This window comes from Branchiostoma lanceolatum, chromosome 6 (assembly GCF_035083965.1).
Source record: "Branchiostoma lanceolatum isolate klBraLanc5 chromosome 6, klBraLanc5.hap2, whole genome shotgun sequence".
NCBI lineage: Eukaryota > Metazoa > Chordata > Leptocardii > Amphioxiformes > Branchiostomatidae > Branchiostoma > Branchiostoma lanceolatum.
The window spans coordinates 15,862,361-15,889,278 of record NC_089727.1 but is presented as its reverse complement, the minus strand read 5'-3'; the positions used below and the strand labels follow the sequence as shown (position 1 = coordinate 15,889,278).

The 26,918-nt window shown below is 39.7% G+C and overlaps 2 protein-coding genes across 4 annotated transcripts in view; one reads left to right on the top strand and one right to left on the bottom strand.

Moving 5' to 3' along the window:
• The window catches only part of LOC136436827 (protein SDA1 homolog), a 139,789-nt gene that overhangs the window by 90,180 nt on the left and 22,691 nt on the right, over positions 1-26,918 (bottom strand). The window lies entirely within an intron of this gene.
• The window catches only part of LOC136436828 (galanin receptor type 1-like), a 48,278-nt gene that overhangs the window by 7,535 nt on the left and 13,825 nt on the right, over positions 1-26,918 (top strand). Inside the window, exons 2-3 of one of the 2 annotated variants that reach the window (XM_066431180.1) lie at positions 17,690-17,841; positions 24,864-24,944. The gene's annotated coding sequence lies outside the window, so the exon portion shown is untranslated. Of the gene's footprint in view, positions 1-17,497; positions 17,842-24,863; positions 24,945-26,918 lie in introns of those variants that run through there. The other variant, XM_066431179.1, reaches the window with a different exon arrangement.

Below are 26,918 nucleotides of genomic sequence, written 5' to 3'. Positions count from 1 at the left end.
AAGTGATCATCTACTTTCTACCCATGGCTGGCCAGCCCTCCAAAATGTCTTTTCTGACTAAGCTTAATGGCTGCCTTAAACAAACAAATATATCTAATTTTCTGACACTGAAAATGATAAAGTACACTGACTGCAATTTTGTGGAACTCCAATCATGCTGTCTTCTAGCAAGAATTATTTGGATCATCAAACTGTAAGCTGTAGGATTTTTGCATGAGACTAATTAAGGAAACAGGGAATATAGGATATTAAAGAACTTCAGCATAAATATTGAGAAACAGACGTTTTTGACATGGCTTTTTGAGAAACAGATTTTACAGATCATTTTGTAATTGCAGTAAAATTGCCACACTGAAGGATGGCACACAGAGTGCTATGGTATACCAATCTCACTGTAGAGTGCCAGAAAACAGCAGTGAAAAGTGTTCCTGTATATTACTGCTATCTCCGCTACGCCACAATTTTTGATTAAAGGAGCAGAAACATGGTTTGCAACAGACTACCACATAAAATGTACTTTGTCACAGCGTTGCATTTTTCTATATGCCATTTCGTTTCAAGTTGGCCCATTACACGGGCCATTTTTCAAAAACAATTTCAGATAGGATGCAGCATAACTGCTCCATAACTGTCCCTAGTAAAAAGAATTTTAAAAATTGCATGCTTTTTTCCCTGCAAGTAGAGCAATTCTGGTGTACAAAGAACCATAAGATATTTTGATTGAGTACCCTGAAGAAGTCTGGTTTAGGAGATGCATACTTACATGTACGCCATCACATCAAACCCAACTTTCCAGCCAGAATTCTGCCAAAATCAATTTCCACCTGCTGATGGCTGTATCAATGGGCTACAACTGCAACTACCCTAACAGTTACACCTTCCCTGGAACTAAAACTGCTGCAGAACATTGAATCTTTCCACAGCCCTTGAGTGGTTGTATGTTTGCTTTCTTTCTTATGTCAAGCTTTTCCAGTTCAACCTGCCCTTGTGTATATGAAGTTAACATTTGTGGCTCTTTTACATAACCATCCGTAATTTCCCTGTGGATGCATGTGCAACCTTCTCCAAACAACACTGGGCTGGCATTTTCTGTAGATAACAAGAATACATGTATGTTCTCAGACCATCTGAAGTTATTTGTAGAAGCAATTTGTTGACAGCTTCCTGACAAGAGGTGGTTTTCATGCAAGTAACATCCGTTGTTGAACATGGTAATGAAGACTGTAGACAAGTGTGGGTTTTTTCATATTCAATTCTGCAATTCCTCACATTCATAGCGGGCAACCTGGCTTTAATGTGTTTAACAAAGAAGAAAAATAACAAAATAACATTCCAATCTTGTAACAGCTGTCATTGTTACGCCAATGTGTCGTGAGAATCAATATCAATCATGATATATCTTTCCACTTACATAGATGACAGATTGTAATGTTATACTCTCCAAATCTGCAAATCAATACAAAAGACACATCATCATTTGAATCATGATGCTTTCTCCTTGGAGGTAAAATCTAAAGTAACACACAAAGGAAATATTCAAGAACCTTATTCAAAACTGTTTTATAAAGATTACTGTAAATGTAGAAATGTTTGCAGTGGTTTTATGTTCACAGTTTTCGCGGTGACCGTTTCACCACATTTAAAGCCACCACAAACATTTTTGTCCAATAATGTAGCAGTAAGTGACTATAGTGCTGCCGCAAACTTAAAACCACTGCAAACACCCCATTTTTGCCTTGCGCGAAATAAAAACCACGCAAACTTAAATGCATTTCCAGTATTATCGGGATGAAATCTTGCCAGCAAGAATAGAGTTCCTAGTATTATTTTGAAACTCCACTAAAGGTCTTTTACGGTCATTTCAATCTATCTCAGCTGTGTTATTAGATCCTGTACAAAAGCACCAGATGACATAGAAGAAAACTTCATCATAGACTGATGAAAACAGCTGCTCATATTTCATACTGCAGAGATAAAATCTATGTAAAGAGCTGCACCAGCTGAGGGGCACCTACAGAATGTATCAGAAGGGAAGTATTCCATTTTGGTACAATTTAGGAATATACCAAACATTTCGAAATATATGGTAGTACTGAAAGACTGTTGAGATCATGTAAAGTCAATAATGCTAGAATTGATTCGAAATAGCTCAAAGCTACGTTACGTAACCTTTCAACAATGTAGGGGAATGTCGATACATGACAATGAATAGAAAAAGACAAAAAAGAGGAAGGAGGAACATATCAAGTATTCTCAGCACTCATTTTAGCTGAACTAAGATATTACAAAAACTTTCTTTGCTACCTTTCAAAAGAATTTATTCAGTACCAGTACATGCCAAAACCCCAGCACATTTCAAATGCCCAATATCTCACTTAACACTGGCTCAGAAAAAAACTGTTTGACATTTCAGCATAGGGTGTAAAAGATTACAAAGCTGTCCCGTGCGGCAATCCAATTGGCACCCCTGTGATCTTGTTACCAATGTAAAAGGTCTGCGAGTTCCTTTGGGAGTATTTTGATCCTCCTGGCTGTTACCGACGACTTGGCACCAAGCCAGCGGTGTCAGCCATGTCAGCAACGTGATCAATACTTCAGGAAAGCATCGCTTGGAAACGAAAACTTGATAATGCTTCTATATGTATTTGTCAACCTTGTGACACAAATTGCTGAGTGCCACCCCAGAGATTTATATTTCTTGCCCGAAAGGTGACGAATCCACATGAGTAAGCACAGTAACTTTGGGACATGTTTTTAGGAAAGTCCTCCTTTGATGTCCATCGCAGAGCAATGATGACGTCAATGGTTTCATAGATTAGAGTCATCAGAATCTGATGCACACTTGCCTTTCCTTGCAGCAACCTATGATTTGTGGATTGAGATGCCAGAGCATTCTGCCTTCCTTCCAAACAGATTCCCCTTTCAGAAACAATCATTTGGATATGAGAGATTCCTGCCTGCAAGCGCTAAAGGCAATTCAGAAAATCTACATTGCCCTGAAATTATTGCATTACAAATCAATGCCACCAGCACTCACAATCTAATAGTGGACCAAGAACCATAGAACCACTGCGAAACAGTCGGAAATGTTCAATTTTGGCCCGTACCCAAGGCAAAAATGGTTTTACGACGGATCAGGATTATCAGGAAGGAACACGGTTATATCACGCCGAAGGTACGATAACTACATGTAGTTACCTTGGGGCACCATTGCGAGATGGCCACCATTAGCACTGATGAATGTCATGGTCAGTGATGCCCTGCAGTGCTAATTCTATTCAGTAGGGGGTTACCATGGTTCAAAATGTATCCATGTTATATACATGAGAAAGAAATGCTTCGGGCTTCGTGTTAGAGTTCAGTAACTACGTATACATTTGTGACCAACGTCAGACCAAAAATGTGATATAAGCTGCATCAGGAAGCAGTTTAGGGTTTTACGACATATTCACACAAGAGCTATTTTGTCCATACAAGATGTCTAGACACACTAAATTGAAAGAATTTCCGGTCTGAATTTGAGGAAAGGAAATAGCATCCATGTTCTACCAGTCAAACTAGAGCAGACGTCTTCCAAGAAACTGGCTTATAAAAAAGTCTTAATCTTTTTTATGGTTCCTGTTCTAATGGAATTCTAGTGTGCTTGAGTAGACCTGATTTGGAGCAAACTGATGTGTCTGTTTGATTCATGCAGGTATGGAGGTGGGCCAAGTCATTACCATTTGTCTGATGTCTAAGAGACAAAGTTAGTATTACATCTAGACAAATGTATGTCCCATTCATTCACTAATACTTAGTAGACACAGACACATAATGGTATACTGTAAATCCAGAAATGTTTGCGGTGGTTTTATGTTTGCGGTTTTCGCAGTGAACTCTTCAGCGCGAACTTAAAATTACCACAAACTTTTTGCCCATCTATGACTGTAGTCCTTGTTTCAAACACAAACACTGCGAACACTCTATTTTCTCCCTACCGCAAAATAAAAACCATGCGAACTTAAATGCATTTACAGTAATGTATCAGATACGCACCAAGCACTTTCTGGTGAAAGTAACTTTATCTAGTCTAAATATACTTCTATCATAAACCAGCTACCTTCCATTTGATGATATGAAAAGATTGATGCTTTACAATCATGGTTTCATACCACTGACAGAGGCACAGCCTTTTCAGCACCATGGACGTCTCCATAGACTTATTAGTTGTCATCAAAGGTTTTGTTCCAAATATAGGTGTAATTTCCATCTAATGCCAGAAAATCTAGGCCACTGCAAAACAGGATTATTAAACATCAGCCAGCTGCTGCATTATACAAGTAAAAACCTCAACATTGTTCACCTATCCACCTAGTATGCAACATTACATATTCTACACCATAGAAACATCAGTGGTAGAGTAGGATCGATTACTTTATATATTGGATTTATGAGCTTCATGTTTGACCTTTCAGCAGTGCTTCCTGTTGACATGAACTCAATTTCAAGTTGTTCTAAAGAAGAGACCAACCTTTTAGCTAAATTTGTGTCAATCAACTTCTTCAAATGGCACTTTTAGCCTTGTGTAAACATCCGACGGCGATGGTCGTATAAAACATCCATTAAAGTGTCACTAGTATTCATAGGGGCCATTTATCACCGGCCAGTGTTTATCATGATCAATCCATTTCAAATTTATTTTGGGTTCATCCAGGCTTTAAAAGCGCCATGGACATATACAAACACTACACATAAAGCGGTACACTTAACCCAGATGGGTTTCTACAGGTGTTTTGAGTCTAGATAAAAAGGAATGGCACAATTTCCTTCATGCACGTCTTACATAAAATTTTGTAATGTATCAATGGAGTAGTTAACAAACATAGTTCCGACAATCCATTAATCTATCAATCAAATGGTCGGGAAAATCTGACTGGCAAGGCTGGATACCAAGAATTTGAAACTTATAATCCAATCGGCAAATGACTCATCAAGTAAAACAAAAAGTTTTTAACAACAGTTACTGCAAAACTAAGCTGCTAAAATTGGTTAACTTAAGCCTGTTGATTACTTCTATCAGTTCAGTGCCAAATTGCTACTAACCCCTGTACACTATCATACTTCATGCCCTCAAAACCTCCATTGACAAATGAAAAAAAAAACGTTTATCACAAAAAAATCATAACTGGTTACATACTATCTGGCTATTTCTCTCCCTGCTTGCTAAAGACCTGTACATCACCCGTATAAAATAAGATGTTTACGATGATAATCCCAGCTATTAACAGCGTGACCTTTTCCCACCAACCATAATCAGAAGTTTGGTCCCTTCTGGGACTGGAAAGGGCTATACTTTGTGCGTACACGGAGGATGATTTACAAAGACAAATTGAGGGGCTTAGAAATGTTGTTGGGGGAAATTGCCTCATTGGCCTTTATGCTTCCCAATATAAAGTGTTCATGTCCACACACTTCAATTTGGAACAAGTTCCATTCCTATTAGGGATGCAGACAACTCCCAAAACAAACAGAAGGCCCCTAGACTACAGTAGTTTATGCATTAAGACAGGAGTGGTGAAACATCAATCAGGGACTATAATGTCCTACGGTCCTTTTATTTTTGAAAAAAAAATGTGCAAATGCAAAGTAAATGGAAAGCTGTGTCAAATTTGTTACAAAGCCTTAGGCACAACCAACAGCCTGTAAATGAAAATCTTGACACAGATTAAATAGAAGGGGAGAGTACCATTTAATGGCACCTCATATAACCGAATGTTACTTTTCCCATTCCTTTTTGATGGCCTTGATGTGGTTAGAATTACCTGATCACATTTAATGGCACCTAGAGTGGCACATGACCTTGCTGTAACCCTGTGTTTGGGAACTAGATTGCTTTCTCCAGTGTCCAATCAGAGATGCTGAAGATTTGAGAAGTTGTTTTCCTCCTGACCGGTCTGGAAAAGGATAGCCCTGAATGTTGATCTAACCGAAAGAGACTGCAGCGATGTGAAAGATCAGCTTTAGTGAAACTGGATTACCGATTTGGGTGTTTGCATCTACCATGTAATAGAAGTTACCCAGTCTACTATTCGAAAGATATCTCACTTTGGTTCAGTACAATACCGTACAAAGGACGATAAAGCTAGATAGATGCATCTAGGACTATAAAACTAGATAGAAAGCACCACAACATCTTTGATATGAACATGTCAGACCCAAGGCCAAAAGATGGTACAATGAAAAGCTTAAGAATTCCCTTTATCAGAATGGGGTTGACCTTTGGTAGTGATTATAATCCCTAAACACATCAAAGCTAAGCCACAAGGACTTTGAGTCTGATTGGGTGATTGCTTTTCCATACCGGTGATTAGATTAGATGACCATGATAGGCAAGCACAGACAGATCTCATCCTTATTTAAAGGCTTCTTTGTTGACCCAGTCAATTTTGGTTAGCTTGGTGATCAATCAATAGCCTGGTATCCAGCTTTGGTATGTTCTCCCTTCACTCATGTGTGGTGTATGTGGAGTCTTATTGGCGTGATGGTTAAGGTGTTTGACTCATAACCCTGGGTTTGAATCCTCTCTGACATGCCACCAATGTTGTGCCCTTGGGAAAAGCACTTCACCCGACTTTCCTCACTCCATGCCCTCATACCATGCCCCAGATACAAACCACTGCCTCTAAGGCCTCAAGAAGGCTATGGGACTACCTTTACCTTTACCTGCCTTTATATTTCACTCAGGGAATGAACATTGGACAGTGGATATAACCTAAACAAGGCTAGAAACTAGACACGTAAATGAATTCTCCTGAACTGCACAACCTAGGCTACATAGGATACAGTCAAACCTGCATTATCGGTCACCTTTGCATAGCGGCCACCTGGCCATGGTGGGCACTTTTTGCCGGTCCCTTGGATTTTTCCCATTGACCTAAGCATTAAAAATTAGTCCATAGCAGTCACCTGTCCAATGCAGTCAAGGCCATACAATGTTCGGTGCTGCGGATATAGCAACACTGACAATAACGGTCATGGCGTGCTGTCACCCACTGCATGCTGGGTTCAATTTTTTTTCTTTTCTTTTCATGCTCCTACCAAAGGATATCCAACTCCAAGTCTGTGTGATTGGAAACTAATATGAGTGCTTTTTAAAGCAAGCAGACTTGACAAGGAATAAACTTTTCATATACTTGTATACAAATACATGTGTAGAAGGTACTTAGTCCATCTTTAGGCCACACCAATCGTCAATTTCTTGCTTAACAGATTTTCATTTTTAATTCTAGCACAAAAAAATCATGAAAACAGAAGGCTGGGGGGAAAACTTGCACCAGACCCTGTTCACTCCATGATATTGTGTGCACCAAAGTAAAAACATTCCTATGAGATTCTGTTTTCATGTTGTTTTTCCAATCTAGCATTTTTTAAATTTTTGTTAATTCCGTAAACCAAGAAAATAAATTGGTGTGGCCTTAGGTATAAACTAGTGTTTGACATGATATGAGATGCGACTCTGAAACTGAGGTCTGTTTATCTATTGACCATATCTAGTTTAAGCTGGATGTGTTGTTGCTGTGTAACTGGAAAAATAGACATATCGCCATGAGCCATGAAAACAATCTCAGAGTTTTTAATGCAATTCTAGACCACTGCTTTGAAGTACAGAATGGAGAAAATGCTCTCTTGCCATGAGACTTTGGCTGCCATCTTTAAACAACTCCTTTGAGTCTGAAGTACAGCATATTGGACAAGACTTTGAAGAAGGAATGGGTATTTTTACTATGCTTAGAGTTTGACACCATTCCTCAGCATTAGCAGCTGTTCTGTTGGTTTTTACCTGACAGTGTGCTGACGTACATTGTACACCACTGGTAGACAGGCGGGAGGAAAGGTTTGTTTGTGTGTTAGATCGTGATAGGTGGGTTTCATGTTAGTAGTGTCCCAGACGTCTTGATAAGACGCCCAGGGGTGGTGCCCATCTCTATCTCTACAGCCCTTGGGCCACACATTGGTGGAAGTCACTACAGCAGGGGGCTAGTCCGCTGGTAGTGAAGGGTTTCATGTTGGCGCATGTAAAATGAAGGGCTTCAGAGGTAAGCTCTTGAATTGAGCAGTGCCGTTACTTCTAAATAATAGTACATGCAGTGCAGTAGAGCGAGGGCCCCTACATTCCTAGTCTTAGTCTTAGACCTAAAACATTTACATGAGAAACTTTTCTTGTTGGCCACAATATGAGGGCTGGTTTAAACTGGATGTGTTGATGCTGTGTAGCTGGCAAAACAGGCATGAGCTGTTATTATCTCATCTTTTAATGCAATGCTTCACCACTGCTTTGGAGTGCAGGATGTGCTTTCGACCCAAGAGCATCTGCCTGCAGTCTTAAAATAACTCCTCTGAAGTATAGCATGTTGGATGAGGCTTTGAAGAAGGACAGATTCTCCAGGTATATTGATTGCGACTCTGCCCGAGCCAGGCTTGTTAATAACATGTGAAGGATGCATCATATTTGATTACGGAAGAAAATTACAGCTTGTAACTATGTCTGAAGGCCATATTTTGCCTGTCAACAGTGATTACTTTCCTGCAGACAACGGGTACTGCCTAGGATATCTTTTCATCAAGTTGTAGCACCCTTCTTATTGATGAAAGCAGTAAAAATCTTTCAAATTGTTATATACCTTATAGTACCGGTGTAATTTTATTATCAAGGTCATGTTTCACTAGTATATCTCAATAAAGTCCTATGCAAACCTTACCATTAAGACTTCCTTGAAGTAAGACCTATAAGAATGCTGATACAAAATGACATGTCTGCACTCACTCATACTGAAAAACACGTCTGTGAATGGAACAGTCTTTTACTAATGCCACAACAGAAAATCAAACCCCAGGGGTCCCAAATGGATTTCAGAATAGCTGAACAACAGGATGTTGGACCGTGCTTTGCAGGAAGACGACTCCCCCAACTAAGCACAATAAACTTGATGTTGAATATCACTAACAAGCTGAAGTCAGGCGAGGATCAGTAATTTGTGACCTGGGAGGTTTGGATATAGCCTCATTAGACCGGTGGCGCCTGTGGGCAACAAGAGGAGACCTTGCACTTGGGTGTCTGCAGAACTTTACTTGTGAGGATAAGCTTTGTCACAGTTTGATGTTGGATATCTGTAACTTAATTAGACTGCTGAGGTTAGGGGGAACTTCATGTTGAACTTGAGGATAGATGATAAGTATGACAAAGGCTGATGAATGTGGCCTAGAATAGGAGATAATTCAGCAGGAATGAATATTAGATTAGTAGAGATAATTTATGACTAATAAGGATGAGCAGACTCAGCATTAATTGGACGTAGAACATACAATTTGTTGCCAACATGGTACATGAGAATGGAAATGGCATTTTCACCTATTTTGAGCCAGGTCAGAAAATTGTTTTATCAAACAGACTAAAACAAATCAAGATACTTGGCAAATACATACAGCAATCGATCAAGGGCAATAGGCACAATGGTAGATGAGAATGGAAAGGACAAAAACATGCATTTTCCCTGCTTCGATCCAGACAAGAAAATTGTTTTATTAAATAGACTAAAACAAATCAAGCTACTTGGCAGATACATACAACGATCGATCAACGGAAATAGGCACAATGGTAGATGAGAATGGAAAAGACAAGAAAATGCATTTTCCTTGTTTCGATCCAGACCAAAATATTGTTTAATCAAACATACAGCAATTTATCAACAGAAATAGTCACAAAATGAATGCCAGAAAATATATAGGGAGTAGAGAGAAAGATAGCCAAAGTTTCATGTTTCAATAGAAAACACAGCAAGAGGATTTGGCTCTTCACAACATCACTTTCAATTCAAAACAATTCCAGATGAGAAGCAGTATTTAAATTGATTATTTCCAAATACACATAAACAAAGGAAATTTCACTAGCGTTGATTCCAGTTTACTTGATGAATGTCTGACTTGTGTATCTCTGTGGGAATGTTAAGTTCATTACCAATACTACATAATCAGATTAACCTATTCCTTATTAATCTTGATCCTATTTAGGTACACAAACAATTCTGACAAGATTGAATTATCTACTAGATCATCATTCCGCAACAATCCTACCTCAATCAAGTCTTTGCTTCTTTCCTAAATTGAGTCTGAGACTTTGAGCTTCATTTTCTGAAGAAGAAAACTAAACGTAAATAACACACACATGCACCCATATTATGAAGGACTATCACGTACACTGTGATCATTCAAAATTAGGAGCTGTTGTCTTTCCCTCCAACCAGAAAAGATAGCTAAAATGAATATTCATGTATCTAGACACCTTACATGAAACGTACCAACTTTGGAGGTGGATAACAGCAAGGGACTCAGTATCTCAATTTAATAAAAACAGAATCAAATTGATCACATGAGGTTCAATGCAGACAAGGTGCTTTAGATTTGCATTTCACAACTAAAAGAAAGCACATTGGACGGCCCAGGTGAAATGCTATTACCACTCACATTTCAGCACCAAGGCTATGTAAACACCAATTTTCCAATACTGTAAATGCATTTAAGTTCGCATGGTTTTAATTTTGGGCTAAGGGGAAAATGGAGTGTTTGCGGTGGTTTTAGGTTTGTGGAAACGGCACATACATGTACATTTGTACATGTACCGCCACAGTATTGGACAAAAATGTTCGCGGTGGTTTTAAGTTTGTGGTCGCCACGAAAGCCGCGAACATAAAACCAGCGCGAACATTTCTGCATTTACAGTATGTGCTGCTTTCTTAAGCTGAATCTAGAAAAGCAGTCAGGTTACAATTACCATAAGGGAAGAAGTGTTGAGAACTACATGCATGTTTCATGGAGACACTGAAGAATGTGGACTGAATCAAATACAATTGTACTGACTTAAAGTCTTGATCTTTGGCCCTGAGGTACTTACTGTAATTTAGTGTAAAGGAAGAAAGATGAAGTGGGCATTGCTTCAAACAGTGGTACAAGTTTCTTTCACCCAATACAGCTCTGAAGACGAGTCAGAAAGATAGTTGTCATCAAGACATCAAAGCGTTAACATTCCAAGTACTTTTGTTAGGTCCTCAGAGATATCACTTTTGTAGTGGCGTTTGTTGTTAGGGCTTTGGAAATCAGACTAACAAAGAAACCTCTGGGTGTCATAAATCACAGGAATGATTGTGTATGAAACATGGCAGTCCTTTCACGCCAAATGTCTCTGATCTAGCAGGCATAACACCATAGCTTTCTTTCATCTACCTAATATCCATCCCGGTGTGCCTAGGCTCTTCTTACCAAAAACTAATGGTAACTTAAGGCAACCACACCGCCCACAACCTTTATCTAGTTCAATGCAAAGTTATGAAGTAAGAAAAAAAGGCCTCTTATCAGCTCTTCACAGTCTCGTATGATTCTGATCATCATAATCATATGATACTGTGAAGAGCTGAAATCTAATCTGATCTGATCATCAATGCTAGTCTGTTGTGAAAGATCATAAGTCTGTTTACAAGGCAAATCATCCCTGGTGATGAACATTGGTTCTTACTCCTGGTGTTCAAAACCAAGAATGAAATAGTTATTTCTTCTACTGCTATGTTTGTATTACATGACAGGTAAACCACCTCCTAGCGTAACACACCAGGTTTGTACTGGAGTACAAGTTACATATCCGGACAGATTTATTTGATCCACTCAAACAGGAATGGACCCCTACTCTTTTAAAATACGTGTGGCGTGTTTTTTAACGTGCTTTAAGTGTGGTTCTCCTCAAACAGGCGACGTCCATTCAACATTCTATCTGAGGGACATCCCTAGCCTAAGCTAGGTACTCCCTGTCTCCTGAGTCGATTAAGGAGACTGCTGTTAAGTGCCTTTCCCAAGGACACAACATTGGGAAATGACAGGGAATTCAAACTCAGTACCCCCAGGTTCTGAGTTAACAACCCTAACCAAAAGGCCATGCTTAAAAATGGACATCAGGTGTGGTATGAACAACATTCAATGATCAGGGCTGGTAAATTGCGGGTCAAAATAGGCCACCAGATGAGGCTGTGAGCTTTCGTTAGCAACAGCAGTTGCCCTATATTTATGTAAGGTCTCAGAAGTATTCAGACTCATCTTAACCCTTACAATGTTCCAGCTGGTATCACCTGTAGTATGCTCAAGCTCAATTTTCTTGCCTGAAACTGTAGTCAGCACGAATTTCGTACAACAATGCTACCTCATCAGCAGCGAGAGGGTTAAAATACGCTGTACAATTTTCCCTCACTATAACTCATCTTTCACCGGTACTAGGAGAAGAGGAGTAATAGATTCATTATAAATGTACAGCCATTTGCATGTACACATTCAGTCAGGACATACGTGCCAAGGCTTCAACATACATTCTTAGATTATATGTTAATTTAAAAGTTAACTCAAGGGTCAACATTTGACAAATTTCATGCCACATTGATTATTTATTGTAGCTCCAACTGTAAGGCCAAGATTAATTGGAAGCCCCAAATGACGCAGTATGTGTATCTCTTGATCCTAGATGTTTGATAGCTGCGTCAGACAAATCTGATTAAGAATCATTCCTTTGACCCAATGACCATCTTACCCCTGATTTGTTACGCTACTAAAATTCCCCTGACCTCAACTTAAGACTTCTTATAACAACCTGGGAGAGCAGAAAAAAATTCAGACCAGCTTAAAAGTTCGGAACTTGAGATACATCAAGTATAAATGTATTGGTGGTAAAAGTAATGAACAGCATTACATGGAGAAAGGTTATTAGAAGTCACTGAAACTGAAAAAACCTGAAAAGTTTGTCTGACATATTCTGTGGTCCGGACAACATCTAATATGATGAAGGCCTAACAGTTAAGCCTGCTCACAAGCCATGGTTTCCTTTCCACTGTCCATTGTATGATGAATATTAAAATCACCCAAAAGCACTGTTAAATATAACTCCTTACATGGTCTTTGCTTTATTGCAATATTCAGTTTTTCTACAATATTCAGTACACCCATCACTCTGTTATACATATTATCTAAAAATATATATCAACTACCTGTGACATCCTTTGCAAACAAAAGCCTTTTATATCCTATCACATGATAGATAAATATGGTCAGATTCACACGGCAAGCTTTATGTCTACCATAAATTAATGGCATGAATGCTGTGCATACGTGCAAACAAGCACGAGTTTCCACCTGTTGTTCAGCGACTTTTGTCGTGATGACTAACAGACTCTGAAGTTAGGAATTATCGTGATCCCAGCACACATTCATGCTACATTAACTCGATGCATAAGATCTACGCTTACAAATATCTCATTAAAAATCTATGCTTACATCAGACTACTGAGTGTCAGGCTCTTTGGGGAGCACTACAAGTCATGAACTTGATACATGCTGGTAAATTCCCTGTGTATGTAATTACAAAGTTGTGCAGCAGTCCCAAGGAAAGCTGCCAGGGGGCCCAAAATCAATCAATTCTTCATTTTACGAACACATACCCAACATACCAAATATCATAAAGATCCCACCATCTACATTGTATGACTTCTCAAGTTATGCCGTTTACAGAAAATTATCATTACACATCTAACAAACTTCTAGACAAATCTTCTGCAGTAGGTTCATCTTGAAATTCAAATTTCCGGTGAACGTACCCATTTCGAATCCAACTGCACTATAATCCACAATTATGCCTAAGCCGTCACGTAGAAATTCAGCTGTCTAGTTTGCCGGTAATCTGAAACTCTTGTATTACCTGTAAACATGCTTCATGTCAAGTAGTCTGACGTCAAATGCATTCGTTAGACATCTTCAAAAACAACTTATACGTCATGATTTGAATGTAATTGACGGTCTGGATCCTCTTTAGTTGTGACCGGAGATGGCATCCGTGACATTGGGTCTGTGAAACTGCAAAACATACGCCAAGGATGGAATAATAACGATGACGGTTCAGTAAACTCAACAGTCTTGAGACATGTAACTCTCGGTCAGTAATCAGTCTGGTTGCTTCTTTTGTCTTGGTATTTCATACCATTCAAGCTTTAATACAGACTTTGGCAACATTAAATGTATATCCATCTGATTCCATAAAGTGGTATTGTGGTGAGAGATATATAATTGTACAATAAATAACAACATTTAATAAACAACTCATATTCTCAGTTGTTGGATCAAACATATATTTCTTGGAAGCAGACAACTCTAGACTGCGTAATACGTGCAGAACCTCTTATCCAGGGTGTTACGTCTGTTTTTCAGCCTTTGATACAACTTGGAGCTTTGTGCTATTTCTGGACAGACGTCACAGTGTACCTGGCAACAAATGGGATTTGAAAGGAACCTTAAAAACACAAGTGAAACTTCCAAATGGGCCATTTCCTGTCTCGAACACACATGAAGGTCTCCGTCTTTCACCCCTACACAAACCATGATACCTGCTTTGTGTGATCAAAATGGTCCGACGTCAAACATGGCACTATTTCTGCATCCGGCAGCTGCAAAAGGTGATCGTTGCCGGCAACAACTCACCACCCACACAGTGAACTAGCTTTTGAAATTCAAGATGATATAATAGCAAGGCTTCTCTTTTTAGATTGAAAAAACACATATAACGTTACAGTTGTACAACAATACCTGGTGTTATGAAGGGATATTTTATAAGACTAAGACAAAGCCACATGTATCAACTGTTAAAGCTACTAGGATATGAAGGAAGTAATATTTGTATATGACTTTGATTCCTCTATCATTTATCCCTCAAAAACATGGACTAAATAGGATACCTATCCATATGCAATCTCAACATCATGGGTCAGTCAGTGAACACTTGCAATTGTGATGCTTCGGTCACAATTCGAAAAAAGGGACCCCGCAAGGAAGTTTAAGGCCTGTTTTTTCCCTTTCGGACATGACCCCTACGACTGTTGGGCTATTTTTTGGCATGGCCGGGATGAATTTTAATCGTAATCCCAAAAATTTCTGTAGTTCCGTTATATGTGTACGCAACCATACTCCCATTGTTTTGGAGGGAAAACTGCACATGACCTTCACATTAGGTTCAGACATGGTGATCACAGCTATTGAGTGATTTACTTATGGTATGTGGCAAAGGCAGTTAGTAATATAATGTTGACAAATGGGAGATTGGCATGTAAAAAGTCATGACTAATGTGCCCCTCCACAGAAAATATGAACACTCCTCCATCCTAATTGTAATCAAAGGGGATGGGTGAAATAATGACCAGCACATGGAGACAGGTTTTAATGAAGTGGAACAAATTAGTACGTGATTAGAATCACCCACAGTAATTATTGATGACCTACAAGGACCCTAGACGATCCCTCACAAACACACTGGAAAGGTAAGCAAAGGGTCATGCGTGGGTTAACAATCCAACAAGCACCAACACAGGCAGCCCTAACTTTGACAGTCCTGTACTAACTATGGTGGATTTTCATTTAAAAGATTCCTTAAACACTAACATGTTGGATTACCTTTCATAAGGGAACAGTAATTTTCTGATCAACAGCATTAACATCTACTAACATAATTCCACCAGGATACATAATTGCGCCACCCTGAAAAGATACGTCCCAACAGATCTCCAACCCAACGTCTCCCAGTATAATGCAATCCTGTATGTCTAAACTGTGCATACCTGGTGGGTGCTGCACTAGAGATCTTTCAAACCCACTGCTCTTCGAAGTGGCGGATTCATGTAACCCGGAGGATTAATGTTAATGGAGGGTATTGTGCTCTGAAGACAAACTAGTATTACATTTATGTTCATATTTAGGCACTCCAGTTTGTTGAAGGGAGAGGTGAATTTATGGTTAATCTAAGGAGGCTTTTCAAAACAGAAAGATTTTTTTCACTAAAGTATGTCATAGAATAAGTGCATCTAATATTCTCCATGTTGTGATGTATTCTTCTTACTATCAAATCTAAAAGAAACCACTAACAGTCACATTTGTAACAGGTGAGTTTAAAACAAATGGAACCTACATGTACAAGGGTACAATGCACAAAAGATCTAATCTAATTCACCATTTTCCTGCAAGGAAACTGTTCCATTTGCTAGCCTGTGAGGGTGAATGTCAGGATGTATTTCTCCAAGCTGCGCTGTTCATCTTTGGAAATGCATTTATGTCGCATTCTATATTTTTTCAGCAGCAAATGCAACATGACGTAATGTGATAGCACAACCGCCAGAAATATGCAATACAGAGCTGAGAAATTACATATTACTGTCAATTTTTCACTTCATAAATGCATCATTATACAATGCACCGAGACACATATAAATGTACTGATTTAAGTTCACATTCTCAAACCACCTTCAATTTGATGCAATGAAATAAAGGCCCTGGACAACTAAGGAAATTGGCACATACATGGAAGAAGACGGATACACATAACTTATTGTAAGAGCCCCAAGTGGTAATATTGAAACATCAAAATTCTGTGTAAGGAACTGTAATTTGGCCTGTCAAAGAACTGAACATCAAATTATAAGCAAGAACACCCCAAAACAAGTCTAAAGGATGAGAAAATGCCAACAGCTTTTTGGGTATGTTCACTATTAGAGACCTTAGCAACTGACACAAAAAAATGATATAACCGGGCGATGACCCCTCTATCTGTGAAGTATCAACATATTACATATGTCCTGTTTGTATTCAACATTGCAACAGGTTATATCACTTCAATTGGCTAAGAGCATCAAGCATATGTATAGCGCTCTATAGGCTGGGTTTAACTGTTTATTTAGTATCTTGTCCGCATATCGAGAAATGAGTATCATGAGCTGATTTGAATTAGCTGACTGCCAACGGATCCCCAAGGTAGCTAGAAAAATCAAATCACTGTCCTGTATAGGAGATGCGGGATGAAAGAACGATTTCGATGGCCCACAAGGTCAAGAGTGAGTCATGGCTATCGTTTGATGTGGTGACATGTGCTTGATCCCCAGCATACCAAATATGTGGCCATGAACACTTCAAACAAACCAGGGCCTTCAGATACCGGTGAGTGAGAATGTACCACTTGCTACCCTCTAATTCATCGGCAGGGTACAAACTCTCCTATGATCATGACATTGGGAAAAAGACAGAGGCAGTCTACATACAAAACGATGATGGAAACCAAACCTAACCTTAGCTGTATCCTCGCTTAGAAAAACACTGCAGTATATGCAAAAGAGGCGCTTATTCTCCCTTCCTCCTTTTTACTGGCATTTGCATTATCCACTCTGCCCTCATTTGCATACACTTTGTGTGTGTCAATAAGAACGGGCCTCTGAAGAAATGACAAGAGACTGAATAGTAATGATGGGGGCTGTCCCACTTGATAGCTGGTATGTTAGATCAAGTCCTTTCCCAGATGCAGCCTATAAAGGTGACCAAAAAGAGCGCTGTACTTGTATTAGCTCATTGGATTCCTAGCTTTGTTTGCCCTTGATCTCTACCAATGTGAAAACATGTCAGTTGACACTTGATGTCAGCTTTTCAGGAAAGAACCACCCTGTCTGTGATATATGTACATCCCTCCCTGTACAACCCAGCCCTGTGCACAGCCTGTGAGACCCTACTTTCAAATTTCCATAGGAAATGGGTGGGCCAAGCTTAGAGCTCCCTGGCTGCGGGAGGTATTAAATTATGATAAATAACCCTTTCACAGATCTGAGGAGTGAGCTCATTCTGATCGCTGGTTGGGAGTGTAGCCGGTCGCAGATCAGGTGTGTGCGGAGTTGCGGGGATCCACTGGCAGTTTGAAACACTTATCGCAAGAAGACTTCGCAGTGAGAAATTTTCACATCCCATACGACAGCGGTAAGTGTGGTCCTTGTTCTGTTGTTTATTAACGACTCATTTTCTTTTTGTCATCCTGTCTTTGTCAAGTCTTAATGTCATTGGGGAAAAGGCCAAGCTGAAAGGCAAGGACATTTGCTGAAAGGTAAGTGAGATTTGATACGATAGAAGGGAAAATCAGGCGCATCAAAGCTATGGTATTGTATGGAAGTGATTTATGACTTTCTTTGTGTTTTGTCCTCTTGTGGGCTTTCAAGCAGGAAGGACGACGGACTGTGCATTCAGCATGCCCTGCCGGTGGGAGGCACTGTGTGTGCTACTTTTCAGCATTGTATAGTTATGAATAAAAGTGTCACTTGCCATCGAGTAACATGTACAGATTGCTACCAGTAAAAGAACTACCTCCATGTCAGAATGTGTGGACCTCCGTGAGAATTTGTGATTCAGTCTGTTACAAGCTAAACAGGATCATGTATAAAATTAATGCATTCAATTACAAGGATACGATGTTAGGAGACAAATTCTCTTAAATCTTAAGATCCAATATCTCCCAATTTGCATTCTGATTGCATGAAAGCTGTTTGAAATTCTTACTGTAACTTCTGACCAAATTTGGCTCTTGAGATCGGACATTTCATCTGTATCGATTCCTTCAATTTCCCCTAATTGCCATTCCAGCCCTTTAATCTGGCACTACGTGTCTGCTGTGTTCGGGAAAATTTGATATTGGTGACAGCTAGAATTCATTTAGCAATGTGATTTATAGACTTATAAGACAATCTCAGCAAAATGCCTTTTGTGTAACATGGTAAGAAATCATTTATAGCATTTACTTGTCATGGATGGCAAGTGCTATTTCATCTATTCCATTCCAAAAAATATACCGGTCACAAATTCATGAATTTGAAAGTATTTCTGTGCCAAAATTGCCATTCAATTTTTGAAATTCAATTGCCATGGGCTGAAATCTTGTTACGTAAGACAAAAAGATGGGTGAAAGAGCAAAGTTTTTCTTCAATATGCTCTTGCATGATGAGCACATCTTTCATCGAAGCAAAGACCACCGCTGGGAAGCACTATCTCATCATGGAGGGAAAGAGAGGAAAATGTTCTTCAAAATGGCCTTTTAAGCATGCTGCAATTACCACAAGCCCTGCTTGATAACTATCAGCAACCTTTAGCCGTCATGTTATACCTCACTATCTATATTACTCTCCCATTCCCGTAATGACGTTACTGAACAAATTTATTTGTGGGAGATCATCTTCTTCCAGGAAACTCGGTTCAAATGTTCAGTTGTGAAACACTGTCCTCTGTTTGTCAGTCCAAATTAGTCTAACCCATTACAAAGCACCTACAATCGTTGCTAAGCCACAACTCCCTTGGTACAAATAGCTTGGTCAGTAAAAACGCATTAGCTTTTAGGGATGCTACACAAAGCCATGTAATGATTGAGGCCGGGTTAGGTAGACAAGACTGCCCTGGAAAAACATGTTTAAAATCTGTTGTATGTACAGCATAAGGTACTTGTAGTACATAGTTTCTACACAATGTCATGTTCCGACAGTCATATTTTACACTGTACACTTTTGATTGATGGACATTTATTTTATGGGCCTTAATGTGGTTAATTGATATTGGAAGAAAAAGTCTAGTATGTGTAAATCAGTCATTTTATATTCTATGAAAATAACATATCAGACAAAGGCCAAGTTTTGGGATCAGCTCCAAAATTTCTCCAACACATCAAGATCATAATCAGATTATCCATAGGAAATTATTCATCAATATTAGTCTTTAAGACATTTTCATAACTTTGCCACGTCTTATCTTACACAGGAAGTGCCTTTCAATGTCTGCCATTAATCCAGAAAAACTACTACGGATAATCCGGTCTGGGGCGGCTATAACTCACGACCTGTTGATACAGTAATCCTGAAACCTAATCTTTATCATGCATGGCAGTGGTTTCATATTGGACATGGCCCCACAGCTATTAGATAATCCTGTGAGTTGGATTTAGTAATACCAATCCATCCACAGAGAGTTGATGGGATTAGCAATTTTCTGATGAGCAGCTATGCAGAATGTTCACCTGGCAGAAAATTGGATGGTGGCTTCCTAACCTGGTAGCATGCATGGCCAGGGTTTAATAAAGGCCTTATCAGCGAAGGGTTGGCAAGTCTTCAATGAGTTCATTCCAAGTCTTGTGAACGGTAACTACTATTCTGCCAGAGTCTTTGAACTTCCACAGGCGAAAACTGAACAGTATGCATAAACGTCTTTGGCTCTCAGCTGCAATGTGCGCTAAAGCCTGACATGCACGGTTATCGGCTTAACATACATGAAAGGATTAACCTTATGATAATCATAACAATTCATCTTAAGCTGGATCAAATAAATGTTAAGGTGAATATTCTTTGTGTAGTTCAAGAAGTAGAAAATTGCTATATGAAAGAAAATAATACATAGTCACTCAATACATGTACGTCTTCGAATTTCTGGCTTGTATGGTGATTGACACAGATATCTCAATACTATGGGGAAGCACAAAATTTGAAATTGTACCCCAACCAGAAAACAATAATGTAATGAATTCAAAAGGCAGCGTTACTTCGATAATATAATGCTTGATGGTGCAGGTTGTTGAAATATATGATGCCGTTTCACCCGGCTGTTTTTCATTGCAGCTTCTCGTGGAGAATCTGCCATAAAATCTCAAAAGCTTCCACTCATTTCAAAGACGACTGGTTTTACGACCGAAACATGAACTGCCAAACATGCAAACAGGAATATTTATTTCCTGAACTATTAGAGCATACTGTTGCTCATCTAAAGTGATTTGTGTTACAAGCATCAGCACACCAACGGCTACTGGACCGCCTTCCGATAATTGTCTTCAAATCGGGACCTCGATTTGTAGATTTCGCACACAAAACGGCAATTCTCGGGTAATTACTCATCTGTCAATCACAGCATCCTGCAACACTCTCGGGAGACTGGCAGGATTACAGTGATTGGTTCTTGCAAAAATAAAGAAGATATCCGCCTCAGGAAGAATTCATCATTACTCATTAGCTTGTCCCTGTTACCTACATGTAGGATGCAGGACACCCTATATTTTGTGGAAAGATTATAAGATGTGTAATGCAAAGAGGAGGAGGTATCCGACTGTGATAAAGCCACCTCCTGCATTAAAACATCCGTTTTACGACCGTGGAAAGACGGCAAACTGGATCTTAATGGCACATTCATCCAGTGGTTTGGAAAATGGTCAATTAAGAACACAAAAGGGAGAGATAAATGGGAGATTTTACCTGACGTAAATGGGCCAATGATTTCCTATCCACATATGGGGTTTCTTCAAGGAAGCTATTTTCAGACCCCGCAGTTCTGACATATAAGGCTCGCTCCATGTGGGATCTATGACGTGTGGAGCCTTCCAAATGTTTATGGAAGATTAGACTGAGTGGACCATTTCATCACTTTGTTTGCTCACATCCCAGCGGACTCCAGGCAGATTAGTGTGAAATTTATGTAACACTAATGGAGACCCTAATACAAGACTTTATATGCAGGGTGCAATGTTGGCCAAAACCTGAGTTTTCTGAATGGCCTGGACCTCACATTGATCGTATGCCAAAATGCCAGGAAATTGGTTTTTGGGTGTTGAAGCAAGCGATTAGTTTTCACAAGCTCAAATGCAGTGCCTAGATTGGCCTAAAAAAATCAGTTCAAGACCTTCAAAACCAAGATTGAATGAAGCTATATCTTGTCCACTTAATCTTATAAAGTTTTGATCTAATGAAAATAATACCAGTCAATACCATGGATTATGTACTCAAATGTGTACTCAATAAAAAAAGGACATATATTACCGGCATTCACATTTCATACCCCTCAGTACACATGCTACATACAAGTGCCTCTGAGCAACACTAACAGAATCAAATGAGACTGAAAAGTGGTCAAGAAGGGTAAGTCTCTCTCGCACACGGATCTGAGGACTCACGACCTGCCTGGTTGCACCCTTTTGGCTAGCGTTACACAGTCCGCTAACTGTAGGCGTTGGGAATCAGTCATGTGAACTGTAACCACAGTGAAGCGACTAGACAGGGCTGGTCCTCCACCACCCAGACAGTTCTCTGTTTTTGAGACATCCTCAATCCCACTCATGCATGGTTAACTCCAAGCCAAGGATGCTTGAAATGTCATGGGACACACATGGTGCTGCCACTGTTCTGCCTACATGTACTTGTGCAGAAGATGATTATGTGTTGTTGAGGTGGTGTGTGCTGCACCGAAGGGCAGTTATACCGGGTATACAGATAAAGATACAGAAGGGCTAAGAAAAAATGGGTGTGCAAAGAAATGTCAGAAGCACTAGTCTGCAAACAAAGTCATTCTGCACCCACTCAATATAATCATGACTGTACATGTAATGTACTTTACGATACTACATTGAACCTTTATGCTTACACACATTCAAGCATTTTTTGAACCTAGTGGCACCAACATACAAGTACTGCCCTCAACAATATATCCAATGCACTGTAGATGAAAACCATTCCTACATCTGTGAGAAACTGCCTCATTTTCTGCATTTAGATTAAGCTGATAAACCCAGTAAGCTCATTTTCCAATCCATATACTCTGCAATCTAAACTCAACTGTCGCAATTCCAGTTCACCCTGCGGCTTCAACCTTTCCCTTGGCTGCACAGAGAGAGCCATGCCAAATATCTTGTTGTCATCTTTCATCCCCACTATCTAATATCTAGTTTTTATGACCACTTTTCTACGGAAGTAGAGCGAGAATGGGTCAGCATGGGGTCTTGAGATACCCCTGATATCAGTGGTGTGTGTTCTGACCCACAAGACAGGGCATTACTGTAAATGCAGAAATGTTCGTGGTGGTTTGATGTTTGCGGTTTTCCCGGTGAGTTCTTCACCACAAACTTAAAAACCACCGCAAACATTTTTGCTTTCCTACATCTTCCCTATTTGAAGCATTGCGTGCTGAACATTGCACAGTATTCTACTATGTTTCTAGTTCCATGAGCGTGTGATGTTTGCTCAGGATCTGCACACTACGTGCAGTATTGCAGTATTCCGATTTATCTTAGATACTGTACATGGCTATATGTACCATCGAAAAGGGACCGCAAAAAATTCATGATCAGGACGTCTATAGCACCCGCTTGCTGAGAAGATGTGAGGCCAGCTTAGCTATCTCAGTTTCTAACTCGCTCTCCGTAAAGCCGCCAGTGTTTCCGTTATTGTTTCAAACGCAAACTTAAAACCACCACGAACACTCCATTTTCTCCCTACTGTGAACTTCAATGCATTTACAGTATCATCACGCTTGCCTAGCACCAGGTGGATATGATTCCTATCGGAAGCACTGTTAAGGTGGAGCAGATCTTGTGTGTAATTGAGACACAGCCTATCACCAAGCTGGCCGCCAGTTGAGAAATTTGTCCATGATACGGTTCTGCGAGAAAATTTCGGTATTCACAAATATAATGGGCATTTCTGGGAGTGACGCCAGCTTTGGTTTTGCAATAACCGGTCAATATTCTTGAGTTGGTACTACAAATGTAGGACCAATTGCAGGCACAGTAGATTTCTCTTTTTATGGAAAAAGAGACTGCGGGAACACAGCATACAGTGCAATGTACATGCCTCAGCATTTAACTGTAACTACCAAACAATTAGGACATGCATATGGCTGTACTATCCAGCAACGTTAACTGTGAAAACTTTCATGATTTATGTCATTTCTTGAGTCAATTCATCTTTGTCAAAAGGCAACTTTGAAAGAATCCCAAGGCTACGAATATAGTTGTTCAATCATGCTTACCATGGCTTAGGGGGACTGAGAGATACCCAGTAGTCTTGGAGCAACATGTTTGTAGATAAGCAACGCTACTGAGCTAACACAAGGGATGCATCACTTCACTTATCACACATTCAACAGTTTACTCCACCAGGATTTTTTATTGCATTTGATGGTATCGCCGACATAGTAATGGCAACTTGAGAGTTTATTACCCGTCTCATTTTACAGGCACCCCAGAGTGATAATAAAATGGCTGTGCAGTAATGGGGTAATCTCACACCTCCACCTTATTTCTGAACTTTGCAAATGTTGCTACATAAAGTATGATTAGGGTCCGCACAAGAACGATCCCAATTTCAGTTTTCACTAAATTCAGGCCCTCTACGTGTATGCTCTACGGCAAGCCGAGGGTGGCCTGCTACCCTTTGTGCCCATAGATACAGTAAACACACGCATGTATGCATTCCATATGAATAACAGGAAATTACAAAGATTAGCCTGTGCTAAAGGGAAAATGGCAAGCAGACGGTGTGTGATACTGCAGGTATAGCCTCGCCATACGACGCAAATAATGTTGACAGCGAATCTGGCTCCACTTACCAGGCCACCTGCGGCTGTCTGCCCTTTCAAACTAAGCGTCGCTAAATAGACACAAGTGATACTACGTAATGTCTAGACATTGTCATGTATAGGAGCTCATCCTTGAAAAAAAAAACAGAGGCCACAAAATGTTTTATAAAACCACGGAGACTAATTATAAAACATACAGTTATGATGGCATGTATTCTATTTCTGTTGCACGCTGCCCACATTGTAAATACACGATTTTCATAAAAAACAATCATAATTTAAGAAGATATGCAGTTTTTATTTGCTCTGTTGGAGCTGACATTCCAAAAAGCTAGAGGAATATTCAACAACAACCTTTTCAATAAGGGGTTCATTTGTTACATCACAGTTGTCCTCCCACAGACTCTCCTGTTTTCTAGAATAAACCTATGTTTGACAAAACGAGCCCTAAGGAACAACCACTTCCACTGAGTTGTAATAAACATGTGCAGAATTTCCGGCTCAAAGGCAAAAACCGAAAAGTGCAGCACAATCCTATCACGAACCATACATCACATGTTTTTCAATATCCTGCATGTTTTATGAGTCATACTATAGTTCATGACGCATGTCTGTCTTTTCCCACTGTACAGGGTGATAAACAGACGGAAGTGCCTGGAGAGAGGAGGTCAGAGAAACGGAGGGCAGAGCCCTGCAGGGCCCGACCTGCAGAGGTGGGTGGATTTCCCTAAGTTGTTGTGATTATCCTGGTAGAAATCCGCTTAGCGCGCATCAGTCATGACATCCGATTAGGCTGCAAAATGAGATGTTTGTATGTTCAAATATATCACACAGTGTACTCGGTTATCATTAAAGCTAGTACTGTGTACTGAAAGAAGATTGAAGGAAGAATGTAGGTCATGTTTTGAGCATGAATATGCTTTCGTGAGGGAGACTCCTTGACTGCTAGCTTCTGTTGACTGACAGCCTTTTAAAACCTTTCTTCAACATCTCTTTTTGAACCTTCTTCCTGGTGCTGGCTAATCACATGATAAGTTCGGTGCCAGCAGACTACCTCGGCAGGGTAAGGGTTAAGTCAGAAAGTGTCCCAAACATTCACTTCCTATTCAACATTTGTCTTTGGGGTTTTACAGGTCACCACCATACGCCATCCCTCACAAAATTCTAACCAAAACTTGCTCATCCACCATGAAGTCGGCAGGAACCATGCTTAATCCATCAAAGGTTATATACAAGGACTTATTTCTTTCTGTTTTGTTGGGCTTCATCTCAGGGGACTGCTAGAAAAATCATTGGAAGGTACATGATGAAAAGGGGGGATTTCAGTCACATGATATTGTGAATGTACAGCAAAGCATGACCAATCATATGTATGCAAGTCTACATGTACTATTGGCTTACTGCCTATTACCTTCTAGAGAACATTTGCCGGCTTAAAGGAGAAGTCCACTCCAGAAACGGGTATTTTAATTCATAGGAGAATAAATTGTTATGCTTGAATCCAGTCTGTTTTGTCAAATTTACCATAAGTTGAACATTATAGAGATCGAGTTCTTTAATTCCACCAAAGACCCTTCCAACAAAGGCAGAGTTCAATGCTTCTTACAAAAGTACAAAAATCTCTGTGACCCGTGACGCGATAGTCTTCAAACTTTTTGTGTACAGTCCTATATATGTGTGATAGTCACTCGGCTGCTTTTGTTGAGCTTATACCGTCTACCGTTATTGAGAAATAGTGCCCAAAGTTGGCCATGCAAGTACATAGAAGTGGGTCCGTTTGGGGGTACATTGATTTAGAAAATGATTATTGTCAAAAAGACAGCTGAGGTAATTTAGCCAAATGTCGGGTGCATTTGTATCCCGAAAAATAAAATTTATCAGAAAATAATTCCCGCTTCTGGAGTGGAAAGCTCCTTTAATGTCAGTGTTGCCTAATACGTCACACTGCCTACAATATTAGGCTGGAAACTAATAGCAGAACTTGGCAAATATACCTTGTAAATCCCCTACATCGCTCTGCCTTGCACGTTTCTAAACACGAGACGCGATTAATATCCCAATGTCATACCTAGGACAAACAACTGACAGGCTAAATAGATGTTCCAGTCCATACCCAATATTTCTCTTCCCACATGCCATCCCCCCTAATTCAACTTGGGTTCCTAATCTCATTTATAATGCCTGCAATTTGTTGCAGTGGGCTGTTGTCCCTTCTTGACTTTCAAAGCTGATTCCCTGCCATTTCTGGATGGGCTGTGTTATATCAAAAGCGATTACCGTGCAGGGCATGCTCAGATTGGTGTCTGCTTTCTCGCCACTTGCCCTTCTTAGGTGTCAAGCAATATATTATCCTGCCTTACCTACTTCGCTTCATCCCTTCTTGGCGTTAATCTAATCCATGTTTTCGTCTGTTCAAATATTTTGTCTTACTTTTATGCTTTCATGTTTTCCTGTCTATATTTCTTTCGAAGAAGCACATCCTGTTGAATACTGCAAATTAAAGTGAAGAATGTTACATCTTAAGCCCATGGATTAAAAATACCTTTAAGTCAAACATTGCTCTAGAAATGTTAAGAGTATTGATGAACATTGATAGATCCAATATCCCAGCAACTGCTACAAGTCTCCCTATCTTGCACTGGTGTTAAGAAGATACCAACACATATCCAAAACAAGAAGAAGTTTTG